At 43.5% G+C, this 15,236-nt stretch overlaps 1 long non-coding RNA gene across 1 annotated transcript; it reads left to right on the forward strand.

Annotated features, from left to right (window-relative positions):
• The first annotated feature begins 10,484 nt into the window (after positions 1-10,484).
• Positions 10,485-14,979, forward strand: LOC146178734 (uncharacterized). The gene is made up of 3 exons (XR_014700644.1): positions 10,485-10,650; positions 13,450-13,534; positions 14,768-14,979. It is a non-coding gene; the product is annotated as an uncharacterized LOC146178734 (long non-coding RNA).
• The last annotated feature ends 257 nt before the right edge of the window (positions 14,980-15,236 follow it).

Here is a 15,236-nt window from a genome sequence, read left to right on the forward strand (position 1 = left end):
ATTCGGCGCTGTATCGTGTTTGCGGCGTTTTGTGCGTCGCGTGTAGGATAACTCTGCATCTTCTATAGGATAAGACAACAGGGAATAAAATAGGCAAAATGTATGCCTTATTCGATTGTTTTTGGCTTCGTATTGTAATTGTTTTTTTTTGTGTGTGTGTGTGTGTGTGTGGCATCTAAAGCCCGATAGGAGGCGGTTTCCATCCTGAATAGAAAACTGCAAATCTGGTAAAAAGCGACAAATTCGATTGAAATCGCTATTCATCACAAATAATTGGCTATATAGGAATGCTGGATCTGCATAATATTTCTACCCTCTTCATTCGATGCAGATAGCACTTACCCACTGGCAGCTGTGCATAATGTAAGGAATCGATATACGCTTGCCCTTTACTTGCACCAAATTTTATGTACAGAATCCCAAAGCACGTTTTTGAAGGTCTGTTCAAATGATCAAAAATGTTTAGTTTATTTTCTTCGCGGTTTGGTTTAAGTAAGTTCAGCCCAGATAATTTGACTGTATTAAAACTTTTATTTTCCGCACTGTTTCGCGTTACAAGTCTCACATTTAATGAGCTCAAGGAACCTCTAGTATACATTACGTCCAACCGGCACATTCCCTTTTAATTGTGTGCATTTCAGTGGGTTTTGACGGTGGTTGCCAAAAATATGTGTTTCTGCCTGCATGCACACCTAATCATTAGTCCCTCCCAGTTCTAAAACTACTGAGACGTTAGGGAGTAATGCACAGTGCAGAAGCTACAAGAGAGCAGAGGACAGAGCGAGCACGGCAGTCACAAAGGTTGAGTTATCGTACTTTCCCTTTTGGTAATGCTAGTCGGAATGCACGGTCCCCTGGCAGGAAAAGAAAAAAAAACACCGCCTTATCGTCAGTTAATTACCGGCCGCTGACAACGAGTAGTAATTCTTCAGGCGAGAGACTGCCTTACGGGGCGGAGCTTGATGTAGACTCAGAGATGGTGTGATTATATAGGTGACGGAGGTGATCGGCGGAAGCACAATGGACAAAAAGGGTTGGGCTTGCTCTGCAAGGAGTTGACAGAAATATGTATAACGAGCCGATAAAGAAATTCGTTGGCATGTGTAGCAGTACTGGTTGAGGTTGCCAACTGGATTTCGTAGGGAATAGTATTGTCGGTGGCAACTGCAGACTATGTATATTTGGAGAAGGAATAAGAAAATTGGCTTAAAGGTCGAATCCAGTACGGCACTAAGCTTCGAAGGGACCGTCAGTAGAATTAAGGGGGCCGCTTGAATGACAAGGTACTTGCGGCGTTTACACAGGTCGAAGGCATCCGCATACCGGTGGTGCAGAGAGAGACATGGCGAAAAAACTGACGACGCTCATGACCGTAAGTTTTCGAGACACCCTGATTATGAAAAGAGGGAGACGTGTGGTTCCTCAAATATAACACTTCTAATGTGATTTATCACAGCGAGGATGATTTTGGGGCCAGCAGGGGAAGGTGCGGAGCTATAATGTGCAGCTACTGAGAACTAATTGATGCATCAAACGGTACGGAACCAACTTAATTGTTGTTGTGTTTTGGTTTATCGCGGAAAGGCGACTAAGGCAAACACGCACCTAACCCAGGGTAATAAGTCCTTCTTTTTAAATAAGTCCCAGTTTGTGTAGCAGCTTTACTTTTAAAAGCTGAAAACAGAAGAAATTTCGACAATGGCGTTCTATCCTTGCAAGAGGCGTGGATGAAATAGGATGTTTTCACTATAGAAACACATAAAACGTTTATTCCTGATTTCATCAAATTTCAATAATGACATTAATATGCGATTTACTATCAGCTGTACATCGCATGCCTTATTGCAGGTTTATCTTGTTCGAGGAGTATAAAGTTGCGTTGAGATATGTATGCCCAATGCGGAGATGAGATAGTACTTCAAAAAAAGCGCTCTTTATGACTGGATGATTCCCATCCTTGAACGCTAGTTTTTACCAAGTGTAGTTTGTTTTTACTTCATTATTTCATGAAGCCTGCAAGTTAGTTATTAGTTTAGTCTGTATTATTGTCATACAGTCTTTATGGGGTACGCTGATGTGATTTACTACAATGTTATGAGCGCGTGCAGCTGACTCATTCGCTTTCTTGTTCCCCCTGATCTCCATGTGGCTAGGGACCAAGCAGAATCTTACATGTGCTTTTTTTAGCCTTTACAACATTGCGGATGATATCTCCAATGAAGGGCTCCATTGCATTTTTGTGGTGCAGGGCTGTAATTACTGTTTGAGAGTCGAATAAATAGTGCTGTTTTTAATTGCTTCGTTTATAATTTTTCTACCGCCACTGCGACAACATAACAGGCCGCAGTTAAAATTCTAGAATATTCATGTAGTCGCACTGTTTATTCCCATTTGTTGTGAATTATTGCACTTCTCACATATTATGTTACGGATACGGTATGTTTGCCACAATCTTGATATGTTTTCACGAAATGGTTCGGTGCTAAAGTTCACTCATGAGGTTCCTTAGAAAAATGTCTTGCTATTTTGAGAGTTAAAGTTGACGTTTATTCTGAATCATGTGTATTGGCAGTACTCTCCTAGGAGTGTAAAGGCTATTTTAAACAAGTCCTTTCATTCCAAACTTCTGAAATCTGCAATAGTTACAGGCTGTTTTGGATGGCTGTCGAAAATCTTGCTCTCATCAAGTGTTTAGTAGCCTTGCTGTCCAAGCCTATAGATGCAGGGAGGCTGGCTATCGAGACGCAGTACTTGTAGCTAGGGCCGCTGAGGTTCTGCGTGCTGTGAAATGTTCAGGAGAGCTCAGAAGAAAAAAAAAATGAAAGAAGATTGCTGTCATGCCTTATACACGTGCATTGCCGCATCGATGTAAGAAGGGGCAAAGTGTGCCGTGCAGATAGTGTTTTACGCTCCTAATAAGATTTGCAAGGTAGGGGCAGCAGTTAAAAGAACGCTGGAGGGCACCAAAAGCAGAACACATCGAAGGTCAATCACGCAAATAAGTTCATTAGTTTGTGCCGCGTTTGCCCCTTCTCCTTTTTGTCCCATCGTGTTGCACTCTTATATTACTGTTCGTCATGGATCACCAACTCGGCCAATCAGCCGTACTTCTATCGAAGATTCTACATGAAGGACATCAGGGCATCAGTCGCACCAAGGCCTTTGCTCCCGATTCTGAATGGCGGCCTGGCATAATAGCAGAGATTATCTCTCTCGTGACCAGCTGTGAAAGGTGCGCCTATATTCTAGTGAATTCAGTGAAACCACTCCTTCCTACAAACCTCCCTGGTAGTCCCTGGGAAGTTTTGAAGGCATTTACCCTGGCTGTAAATTAAAAAAAAATGCTTTTTTTTTTCTTTTTCAGCATTTCGCGCGCTTTTCTGAAGCTGCTGTTTTCTGTTGTTACTATAGGGCTATGATTTACTTTTCATTTTTTCCAATATTGGCACTACCTGGAGTAGCCGGGATGGTCTCCTTCGCAGTTGGCGCAATGGGGCACACTAGCGTAGTTGTCAGAAGTGTGGTCATCTCCGGCACATCTTGCACATTTTGGATGGCCGTGGTAGCTCTATGAGCCTTGAGCGAAACGCTGGCATTTAAAGCAGCGTCTGGGGCTGGGGATGTAAGCGTAGCAGAGTGACTTTAATCAATTTGCGCAATGTAGAAGTGGCAAGCGTATGACAAGATGTTTCACAGGTATTTATTTCTCGTCTTTTCTTATTTTATTCTTTTGATCATTTGTTACGTGTTCTGTTTCTTTCCCCAAAGCATTTACTCTTCTGTGTGGTTGAGAAATCATTCTAAGATATTACTCACAACAGTGTTTAATGATCTGGTCACAGACTTTGTGATAGGGATGTCGCCAAACGACTCAAGCTTTGCAATGTTATTACATTGCGTTTTATCTTTGACTTCAAGCAGGAAATCCCCACTGCCAAATTTAGATACTTTGTAACCTGGCCCCGTGGCTTGTGTAAGAGACAGACACGAGGAAGGGAGATACCATGCGGGCGGAGTTTTCTGGTTCTTCGCTGTTGATGACGTGGAACTTGGTGAACACCATGTTTTCCATGAAAGAATTGTGAGGTTACTTCGATTCACCTTTTCTTTGTTGGGCGATCATTTTGTCTTGAAGAAGCCATAAAATAAGTATGTTGTTAGTGCACGGTGCCGGCCACCCATCATCGAGCCCAATATGAGGACGAGCAGGAGTTTAAAAAATAAGTCCTGCCCACTCCAGTTGTACAAAGTAAGTATAACCTAATATAGGCACTTTAAGGTATAGTTACACCGCCTACGGTTAACTGTAGCCGTCTGGAAAAGGAAGAATCCAAGAAAAAAGAGACAGGACTGTTGTAAGGTAGAAGGTAGAAAAGTGAAAGATAGAGGGGAAGATAGAAAAAGGCGACTGCCAACTTCCACGAGTGGGTTAGCTCGGGTGTGTAGTCTATGGGAAGCGTGGGGCAAAGCGTAGTGTTGCCTCAGCCGTGGGGCCTTAAATGTTCAAACAGTCAGCATCGGCTCAACCACCAGGATCCCTGTTTTCCAAGAAATGGTGATGCTACGACTCGGGGCCGCGGTGTCGCACAGAACACGCAAATATCTGCTTTAACAGATGCTCCCTGTGGGATGGAACCGATTTGAGGCGCTCGACAATATACTGCGCAGCTCAGTATCCTAAAGCTGCTCTTAACCAATGCGAGGAAACGCGGAGAGCTAGAACAGGTTGCCTCTGCAGTCACTTAAAGGATATTTTGTGATTTTTATAGTGAGTGCCTAGGCATGAGGAACGCTGCAGCTGAAGCTCCAAAAATTTCGACAAACTGGAGTTTTTTAACGTGCACCAAATTGCACAGTACTTTACCGCCTTGCCTTTCCAGCAATTTAAAACTCGCTTATCGAAGAATCGTGCTCTTGAAGTTACAAATAACAACCAGCTTGTAAACCTACGCCGTGTTCCAGAAAGGAAAGCTAACAGAGCGCATAGTGGTCTTTGACCTCAACGAATGCTCGGCTCTATTAATAGAGCAGAAAGTTTCCAACGACAACACTGCACAAAATTAGTCAAGTTCTAAACAGGGGTAATTTTACCCTGAGTGAGGGGGGAGAAGGCGACTGATGTTAGTGATTATGCGACCAGTCTCTAGATGCCACTGGTAACGGATAGCACCGATTCCATGAACGCTAGCAGCAGCGTGGACATAAATGGCAGCGCCCACATGGAAGTGTGCTATGACCTTCGATTGGAGTGTTCTATGACCTTAGAGATTAGTGTTGGAAAGGCTCGGTCTTGAGTGGACCCCCAGGAGAAAGTCATCTTTTTGATAAGGTCGGCGAGGGGCACATGATGTAGGCATTGCCTTGCAAGTCTCGAATGATGTATGAACACAGGCCCAGGAAGCTACGAACGTCGATGCAGAAACGCATGTCCTTCACGTTTCTAGTCTATGCTAGGTCAGGATTAATGCCAATATCATGAACTACGTGGCTTAAGGTACACGAAACAGCAATCGGGTAGATTGAACTGCCGGCCAGCATGATGAAAGAGGGAAAACATCTTAGCATGGTCAACTAGTTGAGAGGAAAAAATTTGGTAAAAATCTTCGGGCCACTTACGTGAAAGACTGCGAAGATAACGCTCCTCATGACTGCAATCTACCTCCAAAAGGTTTTAAGATTAAATAAATTATTCACCGGCATTCTTTGTCCTCTGCTCTCTTTGGCTCCACTGCCTCCACCTCACGTTGCCGACACTCTTTTGTCCTGGGCTAGCTTTTGCGTCATTCACTCGGCTACCAGTTGAGCATGTCGCGTGCGCTGTTAGATCGGAGACAGTGAGATCGGTTTGTTAGCCGCCAGCGATGCACTCCTCGTAAGCCTGGCTGCATTATTGCGGTCTTGTGCTTCGAGATGCTGTCGATGTGCCTCTTTGGGGTGAAAGCATGTGTGACTTTGAAGGCCTTTCCATTGAGGCGATGCTTTTAGAAGGTTCACGGTTCAACCTGCTCTCTCCTATAATAGAAACTCTGCGCGGATAGTCACCCGCGCAAAATGAGTTTTTTCCTTCGCTTCAATTCTTTCCACCTATCGGCTTTGTCGTCATTTAGCATGAAGGCGTCTCCGCTTTTCAGGTACCTCCGGGTGTCGATGCTGACGGACGGAGTCTCACGTATTGGGACTAGCAAGGCTTTCGCTTCAAAAGTACAGAAAACTGACGTCACCGATTCATTATTGATATAAACAGCGCGAACACGAAAACAAGGGACAAGAAACAAGAAAGCCACAGTACATGCGCTGACTCACAACTAAGCCTAAGCTGTTTACTCCAAGGCCCAGAAAAACAAACATGAAGAAAACGAAACAGTCACGTGAAAAAACCCCTGGGTTCACCTGCTGCTGGGCCTTGGAGTAAACAGCTTAGGCTTAGTTGTGAGTCAGCGCATGTACTGTGGCTTTCTTGTTTCTTGTCCCTTGTTTTCGTGTTCGCGCAGTTTATATCAATAATGAATAAGTACCAACTCGCCCAACAAAGTATCTTGGTATGACGTCACCGAGAAAGCAGGGACATGTCGAGACTTGAAACTTTGCACAAGGGCGTCCATCATGAACTAGAGAGTGGCTTGCGCATTGCATTAGCCAAATGAAAAAAATGTTAGTTTGATAGGCGCCATTTGGTCTTAAACAGGCGGCATTCGGAGCTAATCCAATGCAATCTGCCAATAACGAGAATGAATATCGATACAAGAGGATAATATTAGGCCCCAGAGAGAATTGAGGGCGTTATAAATAAGCAGAATGTGAGTACACGTTTTTTCTGGAGACCCTATTTAGGGGCAATAATATTTGTTAAAGCGCACTGAGTTATTCTACATTACGGTGCAGATAGTCTGGGGTAGGGGGACATGGTGGGAGATCAGGGGATTAAGAATTGGCGCAGTGAGGTAGTGCTAATTGAAAAGAGAGGGGGATGGTATCAGTTCTGAGACAAAATTATGGAGGGCAGGTGAGGAAAATGCCCGGATTCGAGCAGCGGAAGCGTCAGTATTGGGATACCATCCAAGCGTTTGATGAGGACTGAATGATTGGGCAGAATATAAAAAACCGGCAATAAGGTCTTAAGTGCAGATCTTCAAAAATATGAAAATAACTAGGAAGCAGTACACTGTGGCCGTCTATATACGCGAGTGGTACACATCCCGTTTACCGCAGGCATGCCGCCATCTGTTACACGAAAACGGGGCGTTGCAGGAGCGAGAACCTTTTGTAGGCGACGGTAAAATGCAAACGCCATCATGAATATATGCCCAGCGTTTGAATAGATGCGAGCACAGAAACATACGCTACCATCAATATTATAGAAACATATGGTCCCATGAGTGTTAAAATATTTTTTAACATTGCAAATTTCTAATAACCTGTGTACGAAACAAAGGCCTTCAAACAACAAAACAAAGACCACAACGGACCGTGAGCTCCTATACCGAAGCTGTCATCCGTACCGCGCGATAGGTTGAAAAAGGTAGGGAAGAAACCACTAACGGTGGCGGTCGAGACCGTGGTCAAGCCTCGGACGATGGGCTCCTTGTCTGTCTACCAGGCAAGGGGCTCCAGGACCTTCCTTTGCGCGTATATGTGAATAAGAGGTGAAATATTTTAGGAACCCTTAGACTATCCGTGCTCTATGGAAAAACAGCATTTAAAAGATCCTGATAGACCTCCAAAAAGAAGTCGCACCGAAGTAACACAAATCCGTGCACCGAGAATTTCCTAAAGTTGCTTGTCCTGCGCTCTCTGACACTCTAAAAAAATCAACGGCTTGCAGTTTTTCTGATTGCCAACTCGCTGAAGCCCATATATAAAGCCTACAAAGCCAAAATTACTAAACACAAAAACTACAAAGCCAAAAAACTAGTATATGGGGGCCTGCTGATAAAGGTAGCAGACAAAGCCCAATAAAGAGCTTCTCATAATAAAGATATTTCCTCATCTTTACGCTCAGGTATCACCCACAATAGTTGCACCAGCTGCCATTGAGTGATTTCGGAGCTAGACCTGTTACATGAAACAGTCAGATCTCCTTCAAGGCCTTCTGAGCCGAGGCGAGACTGTGTTTGACAAATAACAATCAGGCGAAAGGACGAGGAAATAAAGACAAAACATATTGTTCTCACTTTCAACTGGAGCACACATCCTAAATTCATCAATATGGAATTCATCCGCTGCACAGTCCATACATCCCAAGCCCTCGTAGGTCCTCCAGATGTCAACGCTATAGGCACGATAGGCAAACATGCTGAGGAAGGCTTACCAGTGCCAAGTGCAGTGCACACGACATGCAACGATAACCTCAGTGCAATTGATTCCAAATTTGTGAACTGTGAGGGCACACACCCGACATTTTCACGGTTTTTAGAATACTAAACCAGCCAAAGGACGAAGACGAAGAATGACGACCCAGGTCTGACCCAGGACGACCAACAGACCAAGGTTTCAACTCTCCTGCAATACTCGCGGTCCTTTGAGGCCTTTTAGGCAGAAAAGGAAGTAATAAACATAAAGATAACCGAGAAAATATCATACTGAGAGGCACGAAAAAAACAAAATGTTGTCCTTCGCTCTCTATACTGACGCCGCACGCAGAGGGGTCAGACAACAATTGTAGTAGTGGCCAAGCAGTGCAGTGCTGAAGATATTCTTCCATTACGACTTCTTACAAAGCAGCCGTCGGCTGCACAAATTTTCGCCATTCCGGATGTCAGCTTCTCACAGATAACCGGGCCACCAAATATATATGCGAGAGACTTGGTCCCACTTGAAAAACGTGCCTCCATGTCTACACCCGAGGCGATGGAGCTGACCTTGGATGGATGAATGGATGGAATATAGGAGCGTTTCCTTTGAAACGAGTGGTAGCAGTTGCTATCATTGTCGTTTTTCCCCTATATCTTATTTATTGTTTGAGATCCGTGAACTATACCATATTCTATTTATTGAATTTTTGTTTCTAAATTACTGACTTTATGTTACTTTTCTGCTTTTGGGCCACGGATATTCCAATTGTTTTTTGCTAGCTTCCACCATAGGTTCATTCAACAGGCCACTGGTATCGTTAAAACCCCAGAGCTTTAGGAGGAGTGACTGCGCCTGCATCGACTTCCTCAAGAATACCATCACATTCGAGTATAAGATGGTTAATTGTTTCTGTAGATTTACCACATACTGCACATGTGTCATCTTCATGGTTAAATTAATTTTTGTAGCTAAGTATTCTAAGGCACCCTGATCTAACTTCAAAAAGTAGAGCACTGCCTCTTGCGTTATCAAAGATAGCTGCCTTCCTGGTCTGCCCTTTCTACTCTCAGTGTAGCTCCACACTTCGTTTCTTTTCCATCGAATTTATCCAATTTTTACCTTCTGTGTTTTTTACCTGTTGCTTAACGCTCTTTATTTCTTCGTCCTTGTGACCAGCATAATTACTGGTTAGTTTCCTAGCTCTTTTTCTCCATTGTGAGTCAACGCTTTTTACATAAAGGTATTTAAAATACTTTAGCTGCCCATTTGTTACTGTCCAATATCGTCAGGCGTTTCTCATATAATATTTTATTCTGGGCTTCCCGTACTTCGAAAGATGCCCAGCCCATATCTCTCTGCACTGCCTCATTTGTGGTTTTGCCGTGGGCACCGAGTGCTAATCGTCCGACGGCTCTCTGATTTATTGCTAATGTCGACTGTACCTCTGATTTTAGGCACAAAACCGGCTTTCCGAAAGTAAGCCCGAGCAGCATAATTTCTTTCCAAATACCCCTCAAAACCTCATACCTGTTGTATCCCCACAATGCCCTATGCTTCATTGTCCCGGAATTTCTTCGCCCTCGGCCAGAGCTCTAGCTTCACACAAGTTTTAACCGAAGCTAAAGCACAGCCAATTTCGTCTATAGGGTTTCTAGTATCAAGCCACTCAGTGGGCAACGCTGGTGCTAAGAAAATTACATTTGTCATAATAATCGCATTGTCCGAGGGTGACACATGGCGAAAAGAGATTCTGCCGGCCTGTGTTCTGAAAACGCAGTTCCAAATATTGAAAATGTCTCAAAGAACATGGCATTTGCATTTTGTAGGCTATAATTAAGGTAGTTCATTAATGTGGTTGCATGTGTTTTTGTGTCTGGTGGCATTGTTTGACAGTGTTGTGCTAAACCCAGCTCACTATTAGCGGACGGGCAGTACAACAGAGAGGTAAAGGTAAAAATAACAAAAAAACTCTGACGCGAATCAGTAAAGGCCTACATACAGATCCCCTGGCTGCTTTCACAAAGTCAGGAATCTTCTAATTGCGCAGCAAAAGTTCTTGGCAATATATCAGCAGTCCGTACAAGCTGTAACAAAAATATCAGCAAGCCTCAATTATCCCTAGCGGTGGCATATTTTAAAGCAAATTGGATAGCCTCGGTGTATTTATGCTTAACTTTATTAGCTGTAATTACATACACGAGTCGGCTGCTGAGTCTTATGTTTCAAATGAAGTACTAAAGGTCTCAAATATAAAAAATGCTGCCGTCTTGTATCCTACTCTGCGATAGTTGTGTATGCCGGCCATATGATCTCCCCCAAGCTATTCCCATACCTCCTTTTATTTATCACCCTCGTGGAGTGAGTACTGATTTCAGTACGAAATCTTTTACTATATTTCAGGTGTATAGATGAGCGTGTTTGGTAAATGCAGATTGGAAGGCTCATTAGGTGTGATAGAAAACATAGAATGTGTTCATAAATACTTTAGCATGATGGTAGGAGCTTACGAGCAATTATTTCTTCGTCTCAGAGTTGGTTTCGAGAAAGATATGCTTTCTTTAAAAAATGAGGGCGACGCTGAAGCTCCACCTTTAACAGAATGATGTGACAGCGTTGATGGCTTGCATGTGTGGCTCAAGCGTTTCCGTTCCATTTACATAGATTAACTGTGTAAGCAGTTAAATTACTACGTTTTAGATTCTGCCTTTACTATTTCCAGAATCGCCCCTAGCATACCGTCATATGCTACAACCTTATTTTAGTAGTAGTAGTAATCCACATGATACTGATATTGGCACAGGTTTTTCATTTAATGCTATGGCTCGTCAGACGAGAAACTCGTTACTGGAAGTCCGCAGTCAAAATTTGGCTACCGGAAATGGTACCATTTGTGAAGTCACGCAACACCGAGGTTCATGAACGGAATTGAGATCCAATTGAGAAGAAACGAACTTGAGATCCATCTTGGAATCGAAACCAGGATACCACTGTGCTAGGCGGGGAAGCAGGCACTCTGTCAAGATGCTTTTTGTTACTTATTCACAGTTTTTACTTTTTTGCAATCCGCTACAACGCTGTGGCATTCGAAGCTGGAGAAAGGCGCGGCTAGAGAAAGCACTGTTGTCTTAAAAACTTTTCTATGTGCTGATACTTATATGTATTAGTACGTCTTATATTATCATATCAAATGATATATGTACCGATGTACACATGATTACGCATGAGGCAGTTAATTAAAGACGTGGAATTTAAGTGTTAAGACTACTTGCATAAAAGCTTCAAACTCACCTAACTAGACGAAGATCCCTTGACTAGATGAGTCTGTAAAGAGAGACGTGAAAGCGATAAGAAGCGGTACAGAGACAAAAAGAGCCACCTAGCTGTAAAAGCAAGCACTTATGTTGTGATCTCATAGGTTTTGCTATATTGTGGTTGGAAGCATAACTGGTTTTTGCAAATAGAGGGATTGTTTGAACTTCCCAAGAAAGTCTAGGAAAGGCCAGTGATGAGGGCCTGGGAAGCCGTCGTCTACACTTGGTGGCATACCTGGGGGCGGTCCGCATCGGAGCATACGTTTCTGCTGGAGGGCTTATGAAGAAGGCCAGGTACAGAGCAGGTGTACAATATCCGGCTCACAGAGAGGAAATGGACACAGGGAAAATAAGTCTGCGTATGGGGCATTGTTTTGATATGGCCACAGCCATATTATCGCAGGCACGAGAGGATGCGAGCGAGAAAAAGGCGCAAACATGGAAGCAAGGCATTCAAATCGCGAACAAGGCAGCCAGCGGGATCGGCATCAGATATGACGGGAAGTGTCCGCTCGCACGCCGAAAGTTGCTTTCTTCACGAGAGGGAACGTATAGTATGTCGAGGGGCATACAAATGGTTTAAACAGTCAATGAAATTATTTTGAGGCATCCTGGGATGGAGCAAGGTAGCAAGAAAATTCAGAGGAGATGCAATCTGCTGGCCCTTAGCAGGACGAAGGCCATCCTAAATGTCAGACAATGTAGTCTGGCCATGTGATGGCAAAACGAGGGTGGTTTTGCTCCCCGCTCTCCTATACCTACCAGGCGCCAGAATAACGGGTAATCAATGGTGAGAAGTGCGCCGAAGAAGCAAATTTGGTAGTATCAGATACCCGGTGATATAGACTGGTAAGCACCCAATGGTCCTGGTACCGGTTAAATTGAGCATGGTTTGCTCAGAGATCTTTTCCATATGATCTCCTCCAGAAAGCCGAGTACCAGGCCAATAGAAACCTGTGCCTGGTCAAACAGGTGGTATCCGCACACACAAGGAATCGAATTTGTTGACCGAATGCAAAGTGGATGCTCTACCAGAAGATCATCGCTGCGGGGAAAGGGCTGAAACCGCAACCGCCTCCCAGGGTTTCAAATCTAGATATTGGATCATGCTGAGGGCCGGAGAGAGACAACGTGGTGGGTTTGCGACAGCAGTTTATTCATAGGTCTTCTGAGTGATTGGAGAACGGCAAATGGCTCATTGGTCGTGTCGAATGGGGTCTTTTCACGGGGATCATGATCACGAAAGGAACCTGCGCAAGGAGGCATATTTGCTAGAACGGCAAGACGATATGACAGTCACATATACGTTTCATTTCAGTTTACTCTGACAATTTTGGTACACTAGGGAAGGGATTGTAAGGCAAAGAAATGGAGTGTGGGCGCCGTGCGAAGATGCAGTTTTGTATCTTCACTATCCAGCTACAGTGCTAATGATAAGTTCTTCGGGCAGTATGTTAAAGAAAATATACATATATATACTTTGGGGATTTAAGTAAGATGATAATCAACATAACGCAAAAAAATTGAGGCCGCAGATAAGAACTAGCAAAGTGGAGCAAGAATAATAATTTTCAGAGCGGTTTTCAACAGTAGCTAGTTCTGCTCTTTTCTATCGCATCGCAAATCCTGGCGGAGGGTTGAATGTTGCAGTCAGTTTAGTGAGTGGCTGTACATTTCTAGCACATCGTGGGAGTAAAATTCTCACTAGAAGTCTTTACTTCTGGCTTGATTAGTAATAGCCTTCTCGCATCTTGGCATCACTCTTCACACAGCTGCAGTATGGACCCTCTAGATCTGTCACTTTCTAACTGCATTTGTATGACACTTTATTGTGCTTTATTTCTAGGACTGGTAGACCCTACAGTAAGCATCGGGTAAATAGACCGCTACCACCTATACCATCCATACAAGAACCTGAATGCGGGAATCCGGTACGTAAACATCCTATAGCCTAAAGATTCTTTTCAACTGAGCTGATAAGTGGCAACTAGTGCAATTAATTCCGTTCTTTCCAAATATTAACGATGTCCACGGCGAATGTGAGTTGTAAATTTTCCTCTTCTATCAACCGTGGTGAGTGCATGTTTGACGTAGTTGCTGAGATATTAGTTATCGGTTGTTGTATAAACTTAGCATACGTATAATATGTAAAATGTGGCTGGATGCTCCGACGATGTTCTTCATACTGAGGCATCTACTCGTTTTGCATTCAACCTTACTCGAAACATATACCCGTAACATTCTCATGCATTATTCATGTGCAGTGGCGAGGGCTCTGTTTGCCAGTTTGTACGGCGGATTGAAAACCAAAGCTGGTGGTTACGTTAGACTCTAGTGAAGTTATCGATACATTTGACGCTAAAACAAAGACTATTTTTGTGCGAACAGATGCTGACGTTCATGGCCTGAAAATAAATATGGCATAAAAGTCCCAGGAAGAACGCTGCAATTCATGTTTACTATTTTCGGTGCTCGATTATAATTTGTTCGATGCGAGTAGCGTCGGAAGCCTATGTGTCTGGCCGTGAAAGGTGTGCTTAAAGTTAGTACAATATATTTGCTGGCAAGTCACAAGTGTGTCGTGTTGCTGATCGTATTACAGGCTGAGGAATTATTGTGGTTCTCAACGAATACGACAAGAATGAAATGCTTGCCAAGGTTATTTAGTGCTGACCCGAGCTAAAGACATCGGATTCTTTCCTTTCAGATTTGATTCTATATAATATTAATTTGAATACCATTACCTTTTATTAATTTAATGGCTAAACTGCTCCGCCGTGGTGGTGCGGTAGTAAAGATCCTCGACTGCTCTGCCCAATGATGCGAGACTGAATCGTGGCGCATCTTTTCGAGTTAGGTGAAAAGCACAGCGCCCGTGTGCTGTGCGATGCCAATACACAGCACATGATCGGAACTCTCAGCGTCTCGCACAGAGCCCGAGCCACATTGCGTCCTGAAACTCCATAAACAAAAGCAACCAATCCTGGAATGAGTGCACTATTCTTTAGCCAGACACAACGATCCCAAAATACAGTCCCTTTTCTTAGCTTGGTTTCGGTGACTTGGCTTCTTGTGAAGTTTGTGAAGTATAAAAAAATGAGGCGATGGTGCTTTTAGATGCCATTTGATAATACACTTTCATTTTTTTTTTTTTGCTGCATTAGTGCAATCCTCTTTCAAGAAGGCCCGAATGCAACCCTGGATGCCTATGTTATAGGTGGTTCGACAAGATGTATGAAGGGAAATGTTTGGACCCAAATAAACCATCCGAGCCTGGATATCTTCATCCGCGCCTTGCACCTCTGATAATACAAAGGCCAGCAGGATTAGGCGGATCTTTTAGGAATAACCGATCAATAAAAAAACACTGAATGCATCTGCGTTATATCTTTCTGCGCTCGCATCGTAAAATTCTTTATTTTAATACATACGCAACCTTGACAAGACTGTTGCAGGAATGACGTAGAAAGAATACAAATGTGCTGAAAATATTTCACAGTTGTAAACAGCCAAGTAACATACTCTCGTGCGGAATCGTCAAAATCTCGGCATTGTAGCATTGTGGGTGGGCAACCGAAATTTTGTCGGTTGGAGAAGTCTCATTGTGGGGATGGACAAGATAGGTTTGAATGT

This window comes from Amblyomma maculatum, chromosome 9 (assembly GCF_055883805.1).
Source record: "Amblyomma maculatum isolate TAMU_Amacu chromosome 9, ASM5588380v1, whole genome shotgun sequence".
NCBI classification, from domain to species: domain Eukaryota; kingdom Metazoa; phylum Arthropoda; class Arachnida; order Ixodida; family Ixodidae; genus Amblyomma; species Amblyomma maculatum.